At 36.6% G+C, this 21918-nt stretch overlaps 1 protein-coding gene across 5 annotated transcripts in view; it reads right to left on the reverse strand.

Annotated features, from left to right (window-relative positions):
- Positions 1-19852, reverse strand: part of als2a (alsin Rho guanine nucleotide exchange factor ALS2 a) — a 44017-nt gene extending 24165 nt beyond the window's left edge. Inside the window, exons 1-4 of one of the 5 annotated variants that reach the window (XM_052565677.1) lie at positions 19555-19852; positions 10711-10767; positions 9861-9897; positions 3470-4851 (exon numbers count right to left, since the gene is read on the reverse strand). The gene's annotated coding sequence lies outside the window, so the exon portion shown is untranslated. Of the gene's footprint in view, positions 1-3469; positions 4852-9790; positions 9807-9860; positions 9936-10710; positions 10768-19554 lie in introns of those variants that run through there. The other 4 variants (XM_052565678.1, XM_052565676.1, XM_052565680.1 and 1 more) reach the window with 4 other exon arrangements.
- Positions 19853-21918: the final 2066 nt, after the last annotated feature.

Consider the following 21918-nt stretch of genomic DNA (forward strand, 5'->3'; position numbering starts at 1 on the left):
CTGATTTAACTAGACAAGTATCGGATGGGAATTTTAGGAATGTTTCACACCCGTTGCCAAGTCTTTTATAAAAGCCCTTAACATATGATTAATTAGAACCTTCCTGCGTAAGTTCACCGTTGTGATGATGAAAACAATAATGATAAGGATAAACAACATACTGTAAAAAAAGATTTGGATTCATGCTCTCCAAAAATTGAGAAACAAAATGAACTAAAACATATTTTTTAGAGAATACCGGTGAAAGGTTTGGAATAATTTATATTTTTCAATGTTTTTGACAGTTTTAATGTTCACCAAGGCATCATTTATTAGATAAAGTAATATTATTGAAATTTAAAATAACTGTTAGAAGATATTAGAATGATTTCTGAAGGATCCTGTGACACTGAAGACTGGAGTAACGGCTGCTGAAAATACAGTTATACCATCACAGGAATAAACTACATTTTAAGTATATTCAAATAGAAAACAATTATTTTAACTTTAAACAATATTTCAGAATATTGCTGTTTATATATCTGATTTAGTACTGTTTGTATTTTTGAAGAAATGCAGCCCTGATGAGCATAAGAATATTTTTCAAAAACAAATAAAAATGTAAATCATTCCAAGACTTTCACCTGATCTCTAAAAGTTTGTTTAATTGAGAATATAATTTTTAATTCGTGTATTTTGACAACCACAACATATTTGCTCTTCAATAAAGGATGTGTTTTCACATGTTGCTTTGTCTTATGAATTGGGGGATAGTAGCTCCCTCCTGTAATTTCCAGTGTTTGACTGTTGTTTCACGCTGTGGGTGTGGCGACTCATCTGCCACCATTCATTGGTCATTATGTCACTTAGTGTCTGTGGTCATGCTCTCCCACAGCTCTCTGCTGTTCTTTATTCCATCAGCATGTGCTTCTAATACAGCCCCTGTATCAGGGCTTATCTGCAGCTGGTCTCCTGCGCTGTGTGTTCGTTCATCTGTGTGGGAACAGAATATGAGTTCAATGTGTTTCTGCATTAATGCAGTACTCATGCACTGACTGTGGTCCAACCTAACAAAGACCTGAGCCAATGATCTCGAATGAGCCAAAATAAAGCAAGCTCACCAGCGCAGCAGCCCACCTGCGCTGTTTCTTGTGTATTTACTGATACTCTTTTGAACTGAAAAGAAACTTCAGTTTTGCTGCATTCCCAGTTTCAGACAGCTGGATGAAATGATCCACTGAGGAATCAAATGATCTGAGAGCAACAGTAGAGAAACTTCTCATTGTCTATAACAGGAAGCAGCTTTGCTTTACCAAGGAGGTTTTTAACAGCAGAGCCGCAACATGACAACAGTGACTAAGAGACTTGCTCTCTTGTAACCCGTCCTGCTGGAAAGACCATCTCAAATGATATGATTCTCCATGCTGGCTGTTGCTAGTGGTAAACAAAAACATAACAGAGTTGGTATTATCTGAAACAGCTGATTTTCTTGTTTAATTAGATGTGTTACGCTTGAAACTTTTTGAGCAGATGGGGTGAGCTGTAATAGCACTCTCATCATTTACTTCATTTACTGTAAAAATGTCATAAAATACATACTGCAAAAAGTGTTAACCTGTAACTGAATTAAAGAGCTATATCTGCCAGCTTTAACCAATATAAAGTAGCTTTGTGGTATAAATGAATATATTTGGGTTTATTAAGCAACATTTTTTACAGGGTTTTTTTATGTTACCATTTTTCAGTGCATGAAAACACACACACACACACACACACACACACACACACAGTTTTTTTCTTCTTTTTTTCAATTTGTATTTTTTATATATGTGTTCAATAATTTCTCCAACTTCTTCAGTGTTACAGTATTACAGTATTACATTAAAGAGCTATTTAACCCATATAAAGTAGCTTTGGTGGTATAAATTACTGTAATATATTTGGGTTTATTCAGTGACATTTTGGACATTTAAATGTTACCATTTTTCACACACATTGTGTTTTTTCTTTTATATTTGTTCAATAATTAACTTATTTAGTGTTCTAGAAATATATAGATAATTTTATTTTTTACTTTTTAAAATTTAAAATGCATAAATCCTAGTGTGGTATTTTGTAACAACAGCACTTTATAACACTTCATAATAATGTATACAGCTTAGGTATACTTTTTTAAAATGCCAACTATATATATATATATATATATATATATATATATATATATATATATATATATATATTTTTTTTTTTTTTTTTTCAAATAAATGTAAAAAAAAAAAACACACACATCAGACTCATAAATTACACGTACTGTGCATTTGGCCTTTACATGACTAGGTCACAGAGAAGCAATTTCACTTTACACAATGGACCAAAATAATTTGAAAAATGACTAAAACACAGTCTTATTTACAACAATCACTTTTCTTGATTCCAGCGCACATTCTCTAGTGTGCAGAGCATTTAGCGGCTGCATGATGCAATAACCACGGGATACATCATTTCAAAAAATGCTGCTCTAAGCAAATTGGTGAGTGATGCACTGAATGCTCTGATCCTGCTCGTTTCCATCATTCTGCAGGCAGAGGAAGCAGCTGGGCTCAGAAGAGTGCTGAGGTCTCTTTGGAGAACCAGGGGGAGAGATCCAGGCCTCTACACCCATCACAGTCCCATAGCGGCGGATCAGTGATCAAAGCCAGACATGTGGCGGGTGTGATGGGCAGAGGGAAATGAGGTGGGTTGCGCGGTGTGGATGGGGGCCTTGGATGGAGAGGGGGATAGAGGGGGTGTAGGAGAGCTGGCTGAGGAATGAGAGCATAGCAGTGGAGGGTGACACGGAGGCCTCAGTGCAACATCATAGAGACAAATGTGAGGAGACGGCTGTACTATTAATTACTTTAACATGTGTTAAGACAAAGGGCAGTGTGTGTTTGTGTGTGTGTGTGTTTAAGGATTTTATGTTATGAGCTATGCTTCGGACACCTCCAACTTAATAATTTCTAATACATTTAAAAAAAAAATGTATTTAAAACTCAAATTGTTATCATTATTTAAAGGAATAGTTTACCCAAAAATGAAAATTTTGCCATCATTTACTCACCCTCATGTCGTTCCAAACCTGTATAAGTTTCTTTCTTATGTTGAACACAAAATATAATATTTTGAAGAATTTTGAAGGACCAAACAGTTGTTGGTCCCCATTGACTTCCAAAGTAGGGAAAGAAATTATGGAAGTCAATGGGGACCATAAACTGCTTGATTACCAGCATTCTTCTTCTTCTTCTACTTCAAAAATAAAATTAAAAAAATAAAAATAAAAATAATATATATATGTAGACACACAACATTTTCTACTGCATTTCCAGTGTTTATGTTATACTATTATTCATTGTTAATTCATTTTCATTCAAACATTAATTAACCACATTATTTAACAAGAACAATGGAAAATAATAAGTGTTGTTAGTGGCGTGGAAACTGCACACTTTACCTTTAAGAGTATATGGGGCACGCTTTTGGAGGACGGCAGAGGAATGGTCTTCTGACGAATTCTGACAGCCGTTCTGGAGGACCAGGAAATGAGAAACAGGTGCACAGATGAAAGAAGAGTATCTACAGAGGGGCCCTGAAAAGTGAAGGCCTCAGCCCTACTTCTCCTCCGCTCTTTCCCCCACATCACCTGTCATACACTATGTTTCTCTTGCTGAGATGACATGAAACCCAAGGACACTAAATGAAGCGCCATATATTGGTCTTTTTTTATTAGAAGTTACTGGACTCCTCACACAGGGGGAACTTCCTGTCTCCTGTTGCCATCTTCTCTAACTGCTTTTGGGTATCTGTCTTAAATCTCCGCTTCTTGTAAAGGCAGAATATCCTTACATTCAGTGGTTAGGAGTTCTGTCAGGCTTTAGTCTTACCTTATTGGCCAGATTCATAAATCGCTCTTGAGAGCTTTTTTAGTTCTGGTTGTGATGTTACATAAGTTGGCTGTCAATATGTTTCTATTAACAGTGGGTGAACCTTACAAAACCAATTAAATAATATTTTACTTGAAAAGGTAATCATCATTATTAAATATATATATATAAGATTATATGTGTGTGTTTGTGTGTGTGTGTGTGTGTGTGTGGGTGTGTAATTGTTATATTATATAATTAATATAAATGGATAAATAAAAATAAATTATAATAATAATTACAATTATTATTAATGATTTAAATAAGCAAAATACTGTCAAATTTAAATACTGTATTACAGTTACAAGAATTTAATGTAAAATATACAAAAAAGTGAAATGTCTGGAGAAGTTTAAAAAACTTTCCATTTAGTATTTATAAAAAAAATATTTTTTTGGTAAAAATGTGATTAGGACATTTTTTAGGACATAGTTTTTGTGAGATTCCACCCTCTGTGCTGTAAAAAATTGTTATGAGGAGATGTAAAGGATTTTGAGCAATGTAAGGTCGGCATGGTCTAAGTCCAAACTAGTAAAACATACCAAGGTTCCCTCTGAGAGGTTAAAAAATGTTTTTCGGTTCTGTCCACCTCATTATTTTCACATTTGGAATGCACATCTGTGGTTGATGTGACATTTAGACCTGATTAAAGCTGAGGTGGTATGAGCACTACTTCCCTTATGCTCCAGTGACCCGCAATGCTTGAGAATTCCATCCAAACTTGTAAACCTCCAGTCCAAACCCTCTTTTGCCTGAGTGCCGGGGCTTTACGAGGTTGTCAGGTGGTGTGTGTGCTGTGTGAGCGCAGTAACGCGCCAGCAGGGATTGAACCCAGCCCAGTGAGGAACGGTCTTCCCAAGGGCAGGCGTTGAGTCACGCAGAGGGAAGCAAACTCAGCAAGGCTGACGGCGTCCTGTGAAGAAATATATTTACAGAAATGAATATCTCGAATCATATTATTGATCCTTAAATGCCAAGCATTCTGTCATTGCACAACTATGTAGAATATATTGATATTTCAAAGCATAAAAACGGCATGAACACAATGATTCAAAGAATACTGTCACGGGAACAAAAACCAATCAGTTTATCAGTTTAACAAAGGCCTTTCCGTGTCTGAGGAGATGTGAACTGTAGGTAAAAGTAGCTCTTTTGTTTCAGACAGTCTTGCTGCTCAAATAAAAAGGCGGCTTTTGGCATGAGTACACTTGTACTCTTGCTTTCAAGTACATTGAAAACACATGTGTGGAAGCTGATAAAAGGCACACTTTTCCTCCATAAATTGGCAGAGACTGTACATTCGCACACATATATAAATTTATGGACTAAGCATTGCAGTAATGTCATCAAGCACATTACTCTTATTTGGATAGCTGTATCATGACCTCTCCAGCGACTACGTATTTATGAGCCCTTCAAAATCCCTGGCCGTTGCGAGAACAAATGATGAAGATAAGCAATGCATGGCCTGTGTTCAATTCATTCCTCCATCGCTCCTATGCTGTGTTTATGAGTGTCCAGCCTAATGACAGCTACGCTGTTAACCAAGTGCATCTCAGTTACACACCATAAATCATCAAGACTTTTGTTGCTCAGGAAAAATACAGTACCTCCAGTCATATTCTAAAGGGCAAAGTATATTGCTTTCATAACCTACATTAGGGACTGTATACTTTTCCTGTAGAATTTGCAGCAGAGCTGAACTTTGTTCCTGTCATTCATTTACATATTAGACTAAAAACAGCAGTACAGAATAAAGACGACCACTTTTTACCCTAAAACTAAGTGCGGTTGTTAACTGGTTAGTGCCTGAAATGGCACCTTTAGGGTGTTCATGAAAGTTAAATGTTTGTTTAGAAACCTTTACAGTTTTATAGACCTGATATTACAATAGCATGGAAAAGTTCATTTATTTCAGTAATTCAACTCACACTGTGAAACTTGTGTATTAAATAAATTAAATGCCCACTGACTGAAGTAGTTTAAGTCTTTGGTTCTTTTAATCATGATGATTTTGGCTCACATTTAACAAAAATCTAATTAGAATCAACCAATTAGAATATGGTGACATGCCAATCAGTTAATCAACTCAAGACACCTGAGCCTTCAAAATTGTCTCTCAGTTTGGTTCACTAGGCTACACAATCATGGGCAAGACTGCTAATATTTTTGTCAGCAAAAGGTCCCCGGATGACACAAAACACACAGACTTTTGTGAAAACAGCAGATCATACTTCAGTTTTTGATCAGTCAGATTGAACCCAGTGCATTATGAATATATCAATCTATATGCATATAAAGATCACTTTTCTACAGCAGAGAAAGCCCAATTTTCTTAAAGGCCCATCTTTCCAGGTTTAATTCACCCCTTTTACATAAACTGCAAACAGGCAGTATTTTCTGTACAGTACCATGAACTAAAGGTACACATTTACATTCTGTCACAATTACAAATTATAACAGAAACAAAAGACGAATAATATGCAAGTGCTATGACAAGTTTACACACACACAAAAGGGAAAAAAATAGATAAACTAGAAAGAGAACTCAGAAAGCTAGTGTTAGATGCCTTTTTTTTAAGAAAACAAGGAGTTAGAAAATGAATAGAGTGCAAGGGTTAGAGGGTCAAGTCAACAAATAGATGAAGTAGAATTAGAATAGCGATTTACAGGGTCAAATAAAGATGGGAGTGATGGGTTTTTAGTCATTTCTTGAAGATGGCTAAGGACTTAGTGTCACAGCTATGGTGAGATAAACGCACAAAGAAGATGAAGATTAATGTAAACAGCCTTTAAAGCCACACAAGAGTAAATCCAGGACATAACAGGCAGGAGCACACATATGGACATATTAGACCAGATGAAAAACACAACTAATATAGAAGAGTTGATGAGGGTAATTAATGACACCTGAAACCAATGACAATAATCAGACAGAGACAGAAACTACAGAGCACATGAGGGATGAAAACAACAAAAACAGTCCAGGGGTGTGACACTCAGCTGCTCGCATTTAATACTTTGTAGGAAATACTGTCTTTATTTCATCATAAAATCTGCCTCTTTGCACTCTATACAACCTTTGAATTGTGATATTAATTAATACTGCTACAGTGAAAACCTTCACAGACATCATGTGTAACTGTGCAGCTCAACAGCAGAGGGCAGAGTACATGTCCAGCTGCAGACATCTGTTTCAGAAGAGGGCTGTGATTGAGCCCCCTGCTGTGCGCTGGTGGAAACAGAGCCTCCACAGCACCAGCTCACCATACTTTTGATGATACAGTGTAACACAACAGACAATTCCACATTACACCACAACTGGCCCAGCTGCTTTTGAAGGCGACGCTTCGGAGGTCTTTGGCAGTTTTTATTTATGAGCACTCAGCAGCAGCATGAGCAGCTGTATTTCCATGATGACAGAAGACATACACATCCCTAAGCTCTCTCCAGTTCTGCATTTATTTAGTTGTGATCATGCCCTCAGAGGCTGTTAACACAAAAACCACGGCCAAGCACAGTTACTTATGTGCGTCTGGATTGTTAGTCAGTTTTTTGCACGATGGGCAAAACAAAAACGAGATTAAATTACCGTTCAACACAAGCTCAGCAGTCAGCTCAGTACGCTAATACAAATATCCATTTAACCAGTGTTTTCTTTACGGTTTTAAGTTCAGAAAACTGGTGTTATCCTGTTCTCTCTCCTTCTCTGTGCCTTTCTGTCGTTCTTCCTCCCTCTCACTAAGAATCAGTCATTTGAGTTGCTGTGTGAGAGCACAACACATTAATCATACAGTATGCACTTCTGCTGTTTATGATTCTAGGTGATGACAAGCAGAAACCTCAACAAAACAGAGACAGCTTAAAGGAGGATGTTTCTGTCCTATGCCTTCTCGCACTGTATACTTATATTTGTTTTAATGGTAGAGAAAAACCAAAGATTGATTTCATTGTATTCCCTCACCAGATCTCCGACACACATTCTGCTGTTTGCTGCAACCACAGTAGATTGGTGTAAGCTGACTATACGTCCATATATAATTAAACACCTACAGAAGTACAAAAAGAAAAAGAAGGGAAAAAAACAGCTTGAGCACTGAGAAAATACAGCTTTCTCTATAATTGATGACAAGAATCAAATGTTAAGTCATGAATATGACAGATCTTGCGTCATTCAAAATACACACCGTAGAAATTATGAAAACAAGCATATGCTTTTTTAGTAGACTGTGAGTGTGTGTTTGCAGGCAACGGGACAGAAGCAATACATTTGTCCAGTACAGACATGTTTAGCTTTCTGTATGTTTTTTATTCAGCATTTTTTTTCTGAGTTTATATAATATAATAATTGCTATATTGGCATTCACACAAGTGTCAGACTGCTTCTATATAACATATATATTCTATATAGCTTCTATATCATATTACAATCTACCTGCACTCTTTCATTTAATCCTGGATAGATCTCAAAAACACCATAATCTTACAGTGAACCATCATCAATATAACCATTACAGTATATAAAGTATGATATTTTCTATCCCCCTAATCATAAACATAACTCACACAAACCTTTCTACATTATGATTTTTGTCCCCTTTACATTAAGTGGCCTTGACTACTACAGTATGTACTTACATTTAAATTAATCATTTTATACAAGGCACTTATTCTATACATGCATGTTTAAATTTTACTTATTAAAAAACATCTATAATTAATTTCTGTAAATGCATTCATAATTGCATAATAGCAGCAAAAGTGTTTTACAATACAATATAAACACAATAAGTGCATTGTTCTCATTTTTGATGTGAGCATATAGTAGTTAAGGCCACTTAATATAAGGTGGGACCTGATTTTCATTTAAAGCAGCGTGTTTCTCATTGTGTACACACTGTAGGTGATTTCAGGTTTTATTGTAAGTGTCAAGACATTTGATCCTCTCTATAGGTAAAACCTGAACTAGACACACAAACACAGACCCAGACTAGCCTCTCTGTGCCCTCTGTCTTTAAGGGCGTCTGGTAGGGCTGTGGAAGAGCTTGGCATGGCCACAAGCATGTGTGTAACTTTATACAGGCGTTCCGTTCTCATTGCATGCCAGTTCACACATCCGCCATTTCAAACTGCTTGCCCTGTAAAAATGCATACGGACTCCGCATACCACAAAACATGAAGCGTTCACTTGGCACGCAATGCTCCGAGTGCGCGCGCACACACACACACACATATGCATGTCCGTATCTTGCCCCTGCGTTGTCTCACTTACTGTAGGTTTAATCCGGGCCACACATGCTTTCCATTTTATTCAGCATGACATCACAATTGCCAAATGAGCAGATGATGTTTGGGGAGGAGAAGTGAATGAAGAGCAACTGGATTTGACATATAATGATATCTTGTTGAAATGAAATTCATCAAATGGTAATTACACTCCTTCAAAAACAAACCAAATTTTGAACAGTTCAATGTTCGTCACTGGAAATTGGTGGACTGAAATTAAAACTGATCGAAAATACAGAAGCTTTGGAAAGAAAAACACTACACTTTCATTTAGTCATGCAGATCTGGCCACAAACTATATAGCTAGGAGCGTGCTGAAAGTTTGTCTGCTCTATTTAGTTCAATATCAAAACTACGTTCCCTCAAGAATCTTCAGTCTTCAGGGAGAAGATATCAGAGGAGGATTTTTATAGCTCAGGTATGAGTGAACAAATAGTGAAGCACAATGCACCTCTCATCCGTTCAGGCGCTCACTAAAGAGCTTTGACTTTCACAAATGTTATTTCTTAAATGCAAACTAACAGCATTTGTGTTTTGGGTTGTGAGGAGTGTGTCTGTAATCATACAGCGTTAACAGCAGGTCACAAAAATGTTGAAGTATGTGGCGAGGAGCCATGGATGACAGGAACTGCTCACCACACAAGACAGGAAGTTGTTTTAGACACAGCTGATCCTGGGAATGTGAAGAGCGTGGGATGAATACATGACATGCTGGACAGAAATAAATGTGAACCAACATGCAGTATACAAATACATTCATAGATTCAGTAATGTGGTGACACGTTACAAAAAGTCCTATTAGTTAATGTTTGTTAATGCATTAATATTAACGGTGAGCAATACATTTGTCACAATATTAATAACTTTGGTAATGTAAGATAAATACGACTTTTCATTATTAGTTCATGTCAGCTCAGATCCATTAAATAATATTAACAGATACAACTTTTGAATTTAATAATGTATACGTAAAGCTATAAATTGAACATTAACTATGAAATGCTTTAGATTTGTTTTAGATTGTTAATTAGTTCATGTTAACTAATGCACTTTAGCAAATGGAACTTTACTGTTAAGTGTTGCTTGTAATGCATTATGCTTCTAGACATATAATACACTTTATATCAACTTTGCCCCTTTTTTAATGTTTCTATTCTTGCACATGATTAATCATCTTATGTGCGATGTATTACTGCATTTGATCTTCCATTAAAATGTAAATAAAAATAATGAAGAGGAAAGTAAAGTAAATACTGTCTGTACCTCCAACATTATTTTTAGTTTCTGCTAATGTAATTAAGGCAGCTTGGACAGAGAATGAATAATATTAAAGCTGCACTACTTCTTTCTAAAGTAATTTCATTATTGAGTGAGAGACCAGTTTATATTTTGGGTGCTCGGTTCTCATTTGGCAGGAATTTTCAGGTTTACATCACTCATTCTTATGTGTTTGCATTTGTAGTATGGCGCTAGATATGGAACTTACTTGCTCAGACAACAGCATGATGGAAAACGTCCTTAAACCGTTTGATGAGCCACATCACTGGTAAAAAAGAAAAGTATTCATTAGTAACTTGCAGTTTTATGTTTTCAGCACAGATGGCGATAGAGACGGCAAAGCTCTTCAGAAGTTCTTCAAGGTTTAGTGCAGGTTTGAGGAATAACATCATAGCCTAACATGTTTCAGCCCTTCCCATTTGATTAAATCTTAAAATCACACCCAACATTATTTCTCACTGAATGTTTGGATTCATATTGTTACATTACAGATGTTGAAGTAATAGTTATATAATTTATTAATCATCACGCCATTCTGACTCTGTCTTATTAAATTCTTCTGTGCATCACAAATATTTAACGTTATCAGAAAGTCCAAACTACACTTTTACATACTGTATAATGAAAGTGGCTGTTGATTTATACAGCAAAGCTCTAAAAACTGACCCTGGACCACAAAACCATAAGGGTACATTTTTCGAAATAAGATTTATACATCATCTGAAAGCTGAATAAATAAGCTTTCCATTGATGAATGTTTATTAGGTCGGACAATATTTGGCCGAGATACAACTATTTGAAAATCTGGAATCCGAGGGTACAAAATAAAAAAAAATCTAAATATTGAGAAAATCGCCTTTAAAGTTGTCCAAATTAAGTTCTTAGCAATGCATATAACTAATCAAAAATTACGTTTTAATATATTTACAGTAGGCAATTTACAAAATATCTTTATGGAACATGATCTTTACTTAATATCCTAATGCTTTTTGAAGAAAGATCTATAATTCTGACCCATGCAATGTATTTTTGGCTATTGCTAAATACCAAAGCGACTTAAGACTTAAGGTTTTGTGCTCCAGGGTCACATACTGTATATGGCTTATTTGTTATAACCGAAAAAGCAACAGCAAAAGATTTGTATAGTTTGGTCCTTTCTAATTCATCATCCATTTTCACTGTACCACGAACACAAGTTCAGGTTCGTTTTTTGGATGAACTTTTCATCTGAATGTGTCACAAAAGCCAGTCCATGTTTTTTTTTTAGCTACAGAGATTTTGACATGTGCGAAGTGTTGCCTAAGGATTTTTAGCAGAAAAATCAATGAATACAAAGGCCAAACATTCTCTGATGCTCAGGCACATGTAAACAACACAATGCTCATGGCTTATGTCCAGAGGGTTAGTAATCAAACATTTGATGGGCGGCATTGGCTTAGTGGTTCATGTAGGTTGTCTACAAACCGGAAGCTTGGTGGTTCAATCCCCGGCTCCACCTGACCAAGTGTCGAGGTGTCCTTGAGCAAGACACCTAACCCCAGCTGCTCCCGACGAGCTGGATGGCGCCTTGAATGGCAGACACCGCAGTCGGTGTGTGAATGAGTGAGTGAATGGGTGAATGTGAGGCAAATTGTAAAGCGCTTTGGATGGCCATGTGGTCTGTTGAAAGCGCTATATAAATGCAGTCCATTTACCATTTAACAATAAAGATTCAGTAAATAACATCTGGTCTGTGTTTATCCTCAACATAAGATACCCGGCCTGTATGTATTCTATACAGATTTGTGATGATAAAATGGAATGTGTGTGTGTGCGTGCGTGTGTGTGTGATGCGAGGGCATTTGGGCCAAACAGCTGGAGACCTGGTGTAGACGCCTCAGAGTTCCTGTCCAGCTGAGCAGAGGGTGGAGAAGACTTTACACCTCTCTGACACACACAAACAATCCAGCTCTCTTACACTCTCAGACAAACAAACAGAGGGCTCAAAATATCATCCAAGAAGTGCAAGTGAAGAATGATCTGATGCTTTTCCAGGTTTAGGCTTGAGCCCTTTTTTCTTTCACTGTCTTTCATGTCTTTCACTGCCGGTCTCTGTATATATCACTCACTCCATCTGCCCACATGATTTGAATTTAGTTCGGACTGACTACCGCTCATCAAATAAGACCGACTGGCCGTTCGATGGAAAAGCTGACACACTGAGTGACTGTGTAAATAAAAGACTGTTTAAGCATTTAGATGTGTGTGTGTGTGTGTGTGTGTGTGTGTTTGTGAGTGTGGCTGGATGGAATGTGTGAACAAGTGTGTGAATATTAATAAGACAATATTTGGGTTTTGGAAACGGTGGAAAATGTGCAGGAAAAATGTTAGCACACTGAAAACGAGATGGTCGGCTAGAACATTCATCTACACACCATTCAATTAAAACTGTTCTGATAAAAATTGAATTTTGATTAAAAGATTTGATGTGCTTGTTTGTTGGGCTAATGATAAATTCTTCTTATTAAATACAAATATTAAATAAAATAATTAATTTGTTTCTTTATAAGGTTTTATTTTGATATGCAGTATTCGCGTCTACCACAGATAATAAAAACTTAATTTGAATATGGATATTTTTCTTACACCCAAACACACCACTTCCCTCAGAAGAGCCATGTGGAGTACTTTTATGATGGATGGATGTGTTTTTGGGGGGCCTCAAATTCTAGACCCCATTCACTGCCATTATAAAGCTTGGAAGAGCCAGAACATTTTTTTTTTTTATTACTGTATATATATATGCTGTATATATAACTCTGACTGTATTCACCTGAAAGAACAAAGTCATATACAGCTAGGATTACTTGAGCTGAGGGGTAATTTTCATTTTTGGGGTAAACTATTCCTTTAGTACTCAAACTGTACACAGTTATTTTAGGTGCAGATTCATGCCTTAATCATCCTGGTATGTAATAGCCATTGTAATGAATCAACCCATTCCTGATTACAAAAGTTATTCCCACTCTTTGTCCCAGTTCATGCTGAAATACATTATATGATTTAAGTTAAACCATTCCTCCTCTGGGTCAACCAGTGGTTTCAAATCCTGATCCACAGAAACAGAAGGACTGTGTGAACTCTTCTTTGGTGTATATAGTGGTATATAAGTGACTCCCCAACACTGGCCTGTGTACACATTTCAAAGCGCTCAGCAGACAGACAAATACTGAGTAAGTTCAAGTGAAGGATAACCACAGAGACATTACAGAAAACCAACTTCTTGTCTCCCGCTGTCTCACTGATAGGGCAGCATAGCAAAGACATTACCCATCAAACAGAGGGTGTTTTTGCTCTCTTGTTCGGTGTCTAGTGGTTTACCACAGTTTGGTTGGATTAACTTGATTAATGGCACAAATATTCTCTGCACAGATCTGCAATGCAGTATTTCTCACCATTATCTTGACCTGATTATTTTGAAATGATTTAAATGCCTCCATTACTGCCAAACAAATATGAATCTGTCTTCTCAAAAATATTTTGGTTTTATTCAAGGGCTACATTATGTTTTATTCCGGAGCTATCTGCATGTATAGGAATAAAAAATGTAACCAACAAAAGGAGAACAATTTTTTTTAAGGAATAGTTTACGTTAAAAATTAACGTTTTGTCATCATTTACTTGCCGATGTTGTTCCAAACCTGCACGACTTCTTTAGCAAACTTGATGTTTTAAGAGTGTTGGTAACCAAACAATGAGACTTTTCTCAAAACATCTTATTTTATGTTTCACCTAAGAAACAAAGTAATACAGGTTTGGAATGACATGAGTAAATTATGACAGATTTTTCATTTTTAAATCAACTGTCCCTTGAAGCAATTTGAGCGAAAACATCTAAAAGATTGATATGTATCTGAAACACAGTCATAAACTCCATTAGGCCTCCACTAAGTTATGAACGAGGAAACTCTGAGCGACAAAAATGTCCTTTAGGCATGCATACGATCTTGGTGTATGTGTGGATGTATAAGAACTTCCTCTCTCCCAAGTTCTCTTTGTCTTTGGGAATGCGCTGTTCTGCTGGAATCAGAGGGGATGGAGTGTGCTGTGGATCATGTAACAGAGCACATCTATCACTTAGCCTCCATTTGTGCAGGCCTCGCCTCTGAGCACATGGAAAGGGAAGGGGAGAGCGAGGGAAGGTGGGAGAGAGGAAAAGAGGGGGGTTGGCATGAACAGGAGTGTCTTTGTAAAGCACCCGGGCATTCCGTGCTCCGAGTGCTGTGACATCCAACCCCTCACAATGGGGCTCCTTTAAGACTCCAGGAGCGGAGCTTGGGGAACACGGAGGGGAAATGAGTTAGTACAACTCTACAATCCCACATCAAATTCACTGTCATGGCCTCAGCAGGGAGCCACGCAGCCTGAGCTTGGGCCCGTACGTCACCTCAAATTCACCCAAATCCTCTATTTTCACATACCATTAAAGGCAGTGGCCTGTGACTCTACAAACTCATCTGATGTAAACCCACGTCCAGATCTCAGATGGTGGTAATGGAAACTTTATTACAAAGTTCACGACATGAAATTTCCGACCATTTACTTCATCTTGACCCTCCTGCGACTATGAATTACCACATGTATTTTTTGGCAGATGGAGATTTCAAAGTGTCTAAATTTGACCTTGTAGAATGATCTCGCATTCAGAGCTCATGTTAACCCTCTGAATGATCCAAGACTAATAAATGCAATACCCATCTCATAAAGAAACAATAGTTGAACTCTGTCCCGACCACCAGTTACGTGCTGATCGTGTTGGTCTGTGTCCTAACCTGAACCAAATCTTGTTATTCCTCGCTCATCTTTCTATGAAAATGACTTAAAGCGATTGAAATGAATATGAATAGTTCTATATAATATAATACATTTAAAATGCACATGCTAATATTTTTGTGAAACAGAAAATAAGAAAAAAAAAATAAGAAAAATAAAATAAGGTAAATAACATCAGTCCTGTTTTTTTTCTATCATTAGTTAATGGTTAATAATGTTTGGTTTGGATAACTCAAGTTCAATGTTCAAGTCAACATGGAAGAACTGACTATAAAATGTCAAGCTTAAAGTTCACATAAAGTGGAAAATGCATCCATCTTTTGCCCCCTATTTTGATATAAAACCATGTGAAACAGTATCTTGATCATGAAAAAGGGGATAAACTTGATTCTGACTGAATCCTTGAATTGTTTTTGTTTTCTAGAAAAGTCTCCAGTTGTCATCTCTTGCCTTTTTGAACAATCCAGTGTGTTAATGATGTTGCTTATTAGTTATGACTATAAGCTGTTAGAACTATTAAAACACTATATTATTTTTTTTACAGATATGATGTTACAGTGCAAAGATATTGCTGACTAGAACATTTTCACAAAATCCAACCTAATACCTCAAACTATAAACTATAAATTATTACAAATGATGAATAATGGAGCTCATGTTAACCTCTGAATGATCCAAGACTAATAAATGCAATACCCATCTCATAAAGAAACATTAGTTGTACTCTGTCCCGAACACCAGTGACATGCTGATCGAGCTGGTCTCTGTGTCCTAACCTGAACCAAATCTTGTTATTCCTCGCTCATCTTTCTATGAAAATGACTTAAAGGGATTAAAATGAATATGAATATTTCTATATGATTATTTTGTCATATTTACTCACCTTCATATCATTTCAAACCTCATTGTTTTTGTACATACCATGAAAGTTAATGGGGGTTAATGTAGTTTTCCACCCCAATGATTCCCACTGTATGTACAAAAACACTAGAAACATTTCATAAAATATTTTATTTTGTGGTCAGATATAATAATACTTTATTATAATATAATATAATATAATAATATAATATAATATAATATAATATAATACATTTAAAATGCACATGCTAATATTTTTGTGAAATATAAAATAATATTTTTTTAAAAATAGAAATATAAGGTGAATGTCATCAGCCCTAGTGGAAAATGCATCCATCTTTTGCCCCCTATTTTGATATAAGACCATGTGAAACAGTATCTCAATCATGACAAAGGGGGGTAAACTTGATTGAATCCTTGAATTGTTTTTGTTTGCTAGAAAAAGAGAAAAAGTCTACAGTTGCCATCCCTTGCCTTTTTGAACAATCCAGTGTGTTAATGATGTTGCTTATTTGTTATGACTATGAGCTGTTAGAACTATTAAAACAATATGTACTCTTTTTTTTACAGACATGATGTAACCATACAAAGATGGCTGACTAGAAATTTTTCACACAATCGAACCTAATACCTCAAACTACAAACTATCAATAATTACAAACTTACAATTTTTAAAACTGTTTTACCATTTTAGGGGCTTGCTTAAAAATGGATTTCTGTTCTGGATTTCTAGTGCACCTTCAAAAAAATACAACCTCAAACCCAGCAATTTTTCTTGGCTGGTTGAATGAGTTGAATGTCCAGAGGGCAGAGGCACTCTCAAACATGCAACTGGTGTTTCAAATGTTGTGTTAACATTCAAAACTCCATAGTGACTTTCCTTTAGGGCAGAGAAATTCAAATCACTTTGATTTTAGTTTCTCTCCAGTGGCAGCTGGAGCCCAGAGTCAAATCCGTACACTACCAGATGGCATGGCGTTAGACAGTACGTCGATGTGTGTTTGTATTTGTATGTGTGTGCAGCATAATGTGTGGCCTTCAAAGCTCTTCTGACTGCTCAGAGGCAGTGAGAGATGGAGGGCAAAAAGAAGAAATGAAGGAATAAATAGGATGGAGGACAAGAGGAGGGAGAGGGATAGTTTTGGATTTTGAACATAGGTCTGTTTGAGTTTGATTAATAGGACTCTTTCTTCCTGTTTTTGTATCCACAGTTTTAATTAAAGGGACCCCCTGGAGAGAGGGAACACTGCATACCCTGACAGATATGACTGCTGAGCAAAGAAAGGCAGTCAGTTACAGAAATGTAAATATAACTGAGCACACAAAGGAATTTGCAAAGACATTTAGCCTGCCCAATTAATGAGCTCTAACTATGATTTGAAGCTTCTTTGTTTGTTTCTATTTCTCTATACTCTTCTATACTCCTGTGTCAACATTAACAGCAGGTTAACATATGTGTGTGAGTGTGAGTGTGAGTGTGTGTGTGTGTGTGTGTGTGTGTGTGTGTGTGTGTGTGTGTGCTCTTGTTTTTGTGACATATCAGGACACAACTCTGTATAATGACATGGGTATGACTAGGGAAATTACAAGGAGAGGGTGACTTATGAGGACACAACCCATGTCCCCATTTTTCAAAACGCTTCTAAATATACATAATATACAGTTTTTACAGTATAAAAAACATTACGCCTATGGGATGTCCCCACTTTTCACAAAAACAAACGTGTGTGTGTGTTTGTGTGTGTGTAACAACACCAATGTTACAAAATATGACATTGAAAAGTGTATAAATTAACAATATTTACCGAGCTTTGATGACTTGAGGTCCGAAAAATTCAGTTCAGTTCAGTCAATAGTTAAAAGTTAACTATTAAAAAAGATAGCTGATCATAAGTGTACAAATAAAATATATTGTTTAAATTGTAGCTGGCAGTACTGCAAGGCATGCATTGAGTTATTATTTTGGAATAAATGTAAAATGCTTAAAAACACTAACCACTAACACTATTTTTTTTTTTTTTTCTGACAGTGTAAGTAATGTTTATTTAACAAAGAAAATGTGACCGGGACATGAATTTACATTTATATATATATATTTCAGAACATTTCATCTGCATATATACAGATAAGAGCTTATCCAAATAATGATTAGGAGCAGCAATTAAGGATCAGTATACTGAAAAAACAGAGCAACTACCAGTTTTTTTTTTTGGGAGGAACAAAAATGCATATTCAGTAATTAGCTTCTTGGCTCACACTTATGACCAAGTATGAACTTCTTTGTTTTATTACACTACTGGCAAGACCATTAGTGGAGAAGGATCAGTAGTTGGGGTTTTGGCCGTGTTAACATCAGAAGCGCCTTGCCTTGTACTCTCTGATACCAAGGCCCTCCTCACACCAATTAAAGCTCATTTAGATGCAGCTTTGTCCTTTTTCCTTCTGGTTTTCTTTCCTGGATGCCTTATTTTTCTATTTAGCACCTTATTATGATCTTTCTCCCGATCTAACGAGATGAGAAAATACTTGCTCCGTACGTGCTCCTTTGGGAGAGCAAAACAGAAAAGAAAGAGCAGAATAGAAGAAGGAGTGATGGATAAGTGTAGGTGAAATGAGATAAAAACAGCAGAGGTGAAAGCTCAGATTCACGGTGAATTTCAAAGCTGTGAACTGTGCTCTATAAAATATATTTTTTATTCTGGAGACGAGATGTAAGAAAGTGAGGAACAGACTGCACTGCTCATACATCAGTCATATCTCACAGGACTGATTATTTGATTAGTACACTGTCTGTGGCTTTATTCTTTGTGGAATATTTCTCAAGCAGCAAAATCATATTTCAAAAACTTGCAGAGATGTAAATTCCATCATAAGCGATTCACATGTCATAGGTTCTTTCCCTTTACGACCGCAACATTAATCAATGGTGGCCTGGCCGAGGGTCAAGACCACAAAATTGTAAGATCAAGCAAGCAGACGAGGAAATTCCGATTCAGATTTTCATAATCCATGTTTCTAAACTGTATGAGTTTACATACAAGCCTGTTTCCACCACAGAAATAAAAAAAAAGAAGCCACACTCCACTTAAGTCCACGAGACCGTAGTGTGTCTCATTTTAGTCTTCAAAAGGGTACTCGAGAGTGCCTCCTTTGTGGCCGCTATGCATCCTCAATGCACATTTCCGCAGCAGACTTCTACCCAACAGTCAAAGAGGCATTACGTCACGAAAGTGCGGTCTCAGAGGAAGACCTTGAGGGGTTTAGAGTGCCATTTGGGATTGGGCATATGAGTGAAGTGATCAAGTATACATGTAGAAATCAGAATTATCGGTATTACTGCCAAGATCATTAGTGCTGTGGAGAAGGATCAGTAGCCTACCTGGAGTTATGGTCATTAGAAGCCCCTCCTCACACCAATTAAAGGACATTTAGATGCAACTTTGTCCTGTCTCATCTTGCTTTTCTTTCCTTGATGCCTTATTTTTCTATTTAGCTTCTTACTATTATCTTCCTCCTGCTCTAATGAGATGAGAAAACACTCATCATGAGTATCTGCTCCTATAGGAGAGCGGAGCAGAAAAGAAAGAGCAGAATGGAAGAATGGTCCATTTTAAGGAATATTCCGTTGAGTAAAATAGAATTTTGTTCTTATGCACCACTGACAACAATGATCTCATGTTTTTCTCTGAGCAGTCAGGTGGTGTCCGTGACCAGCTGATGAAGTTAACATTAACCCAATGATGACAGTGCAACTTGCTACAAACCTGGCACCCTGCTTTAAAGTGCATCTGTCTGACACACACTCACACACTTGCTACAGCTGGGTATACACGCTTACTCTACTTTGATGTTCAGGGCCTGTGCATCAGTGCTCCAAAAATAAATGCAAGAGCAGTTTGCCACTCCAGAGACACATATTCCAATGAGTCACCCTGTCAGTCCCTAAAGAACACGGCACACAAGAGAGACAAGGCAAAGAACGAGGAGAACCTAAGCGACAACTGACTGAGTCATGTATATATATATATATATATATATATATATATATATATATATGCAAAATTCTTGCAGTATGTGTTTATGGCCATGGTTTGATCCCATACATTTAATTTGCTGACTTAAAATAACTTTCAAGGGTAAATGTAAGTATATAGAACTGACTTATAGAAACTAATTTAAATATGCAATCAAAAAATATACACTAATGTTCACAAGTCAGATTTTTTTTTCATGTGTTTGAAAGAAGTTTTTATGTTCACCAAGGCTGCATTTATGTGATTAATTATATATTATAAAGTTCAGAATTTTCAGCAGCCATTACTTCAGTCTTCAGTGTCACATGATCCTTCAGAAATCATTCCAATATTCTGATCAATGCTGAAAACTGATCAATATTTTGTGATAGCTGACATATTTTATTATGAATTCTTTGATGAATAAAAAAGTTCAAAATAACCACATTTATTTGAAATAGAAATTCTTTGTAACAAATGTCTTTTTGTCTCTTTTCCTTTAAAAATTTTGCACAGACAGTACTGTATACATACACATAAACATACATACAAACACCAACAGTTTTTCCCCCAACATTTCTGCTTTTAAATCATCCAGAAAAGATGTTCTATTATAAGTGAATTTCTGTTTTTGTCATTTGTTTTTAACCTGGAGCATCATGGGTGTTTACTGTTTCTTTATTAGTGTTTCTGACCTTTAAAGAAGTGTAGTTGGACTGTGTTCTGGATCCAGAGAGGAAATTTCAATTTTTCAGAGTTTCTGCAAACACGGACATCGTTTCTCTGCAAAAACACAGTGAACTGAATTACAAAAACAGTACATGGCAAAAATGTATAATTGGCTGTTCCAACACATGCACTCCTCTGCAAGAAATAGGATTGAGAACATTGAGCACACCCTGTTCAAGCTCAGAATGAGAATAACTGCACTGAAAGTTAAGGATTATAGTGATGGTGAAATGGTTGGCTAGATGCCTTTCTTGAATATTAATCACTTATTATTTAAGTTTAATTTGAAACATCTGAATAGTCTGACTATAATTCCAAGTGATTTTACTTTTATTCACTGGAATTTTCAAATGGAACAGCAAATCAGAATCTTTACTGAATTGGGAATAAAACTAGTTCCACTGCAATCAGCACTGCTGTCATTTTGTCATCTGCTTTGCTCTCATGTGGTTTTTAGCAGCGTGCTGGTGTCCTTGTTGTTGCGCTATCCTCGTGATAACACTCCCAGCGGTATCAGTTGCCCCAAAATGTTCGAGTGTGCGTAGTTTGTGTGGACGTCCTCTAAACAGAGTCTCACACACACACACTCAGATGTGGATAAATGACAGCAGCTTGTTTCATGCGCCGGGCCTCATCAGACACTACAGACTCCCAGGAAAATGAACCATCATTAAACACTCACAGAGAGAGAGAGAGAGAGAAAATCATTGGTACTGGGATGCCGGTAGATGGGAGAAATAAGTACAAGCATAATTATGATAATGAGAGAAGGACAGCAGGGAGAAGGTAGATATTAATGACAGCTCATTATCACAGTCAGAGACATCAAGCACATCTCTCTCTCCCTCCTCATCTGTATGTCAGAATCAGACCGCTTTTTTTCTTTTTTTTTTTTTGCAGTGCATCCAAAAGCAGTCACATGCCTCTATTTCTGATTTTGTCATTCTCTTCATCTTTATTTTCTCTCCATCCTTTTCTCAAGCAGCCTTAAATTGACAGTT

The sequence above is a fragment of the Carassius gibelio genome, chromosome B9 (assembly GCF_023724105.1).
Source record: "Carassius gibelio isolate Cgi1373 ecotype wild population from Czech Republic chromosome B9, carGib1.2-hapl.c, whole genome shotgun sequence".
Taxonomy (NCBI): domain Eukaryota; kingdom Metazoa; phylum Chordata; class Actinopteri; order Cypriniformes; family Cyprinidae; genus Carassius; species Carassius gibelio.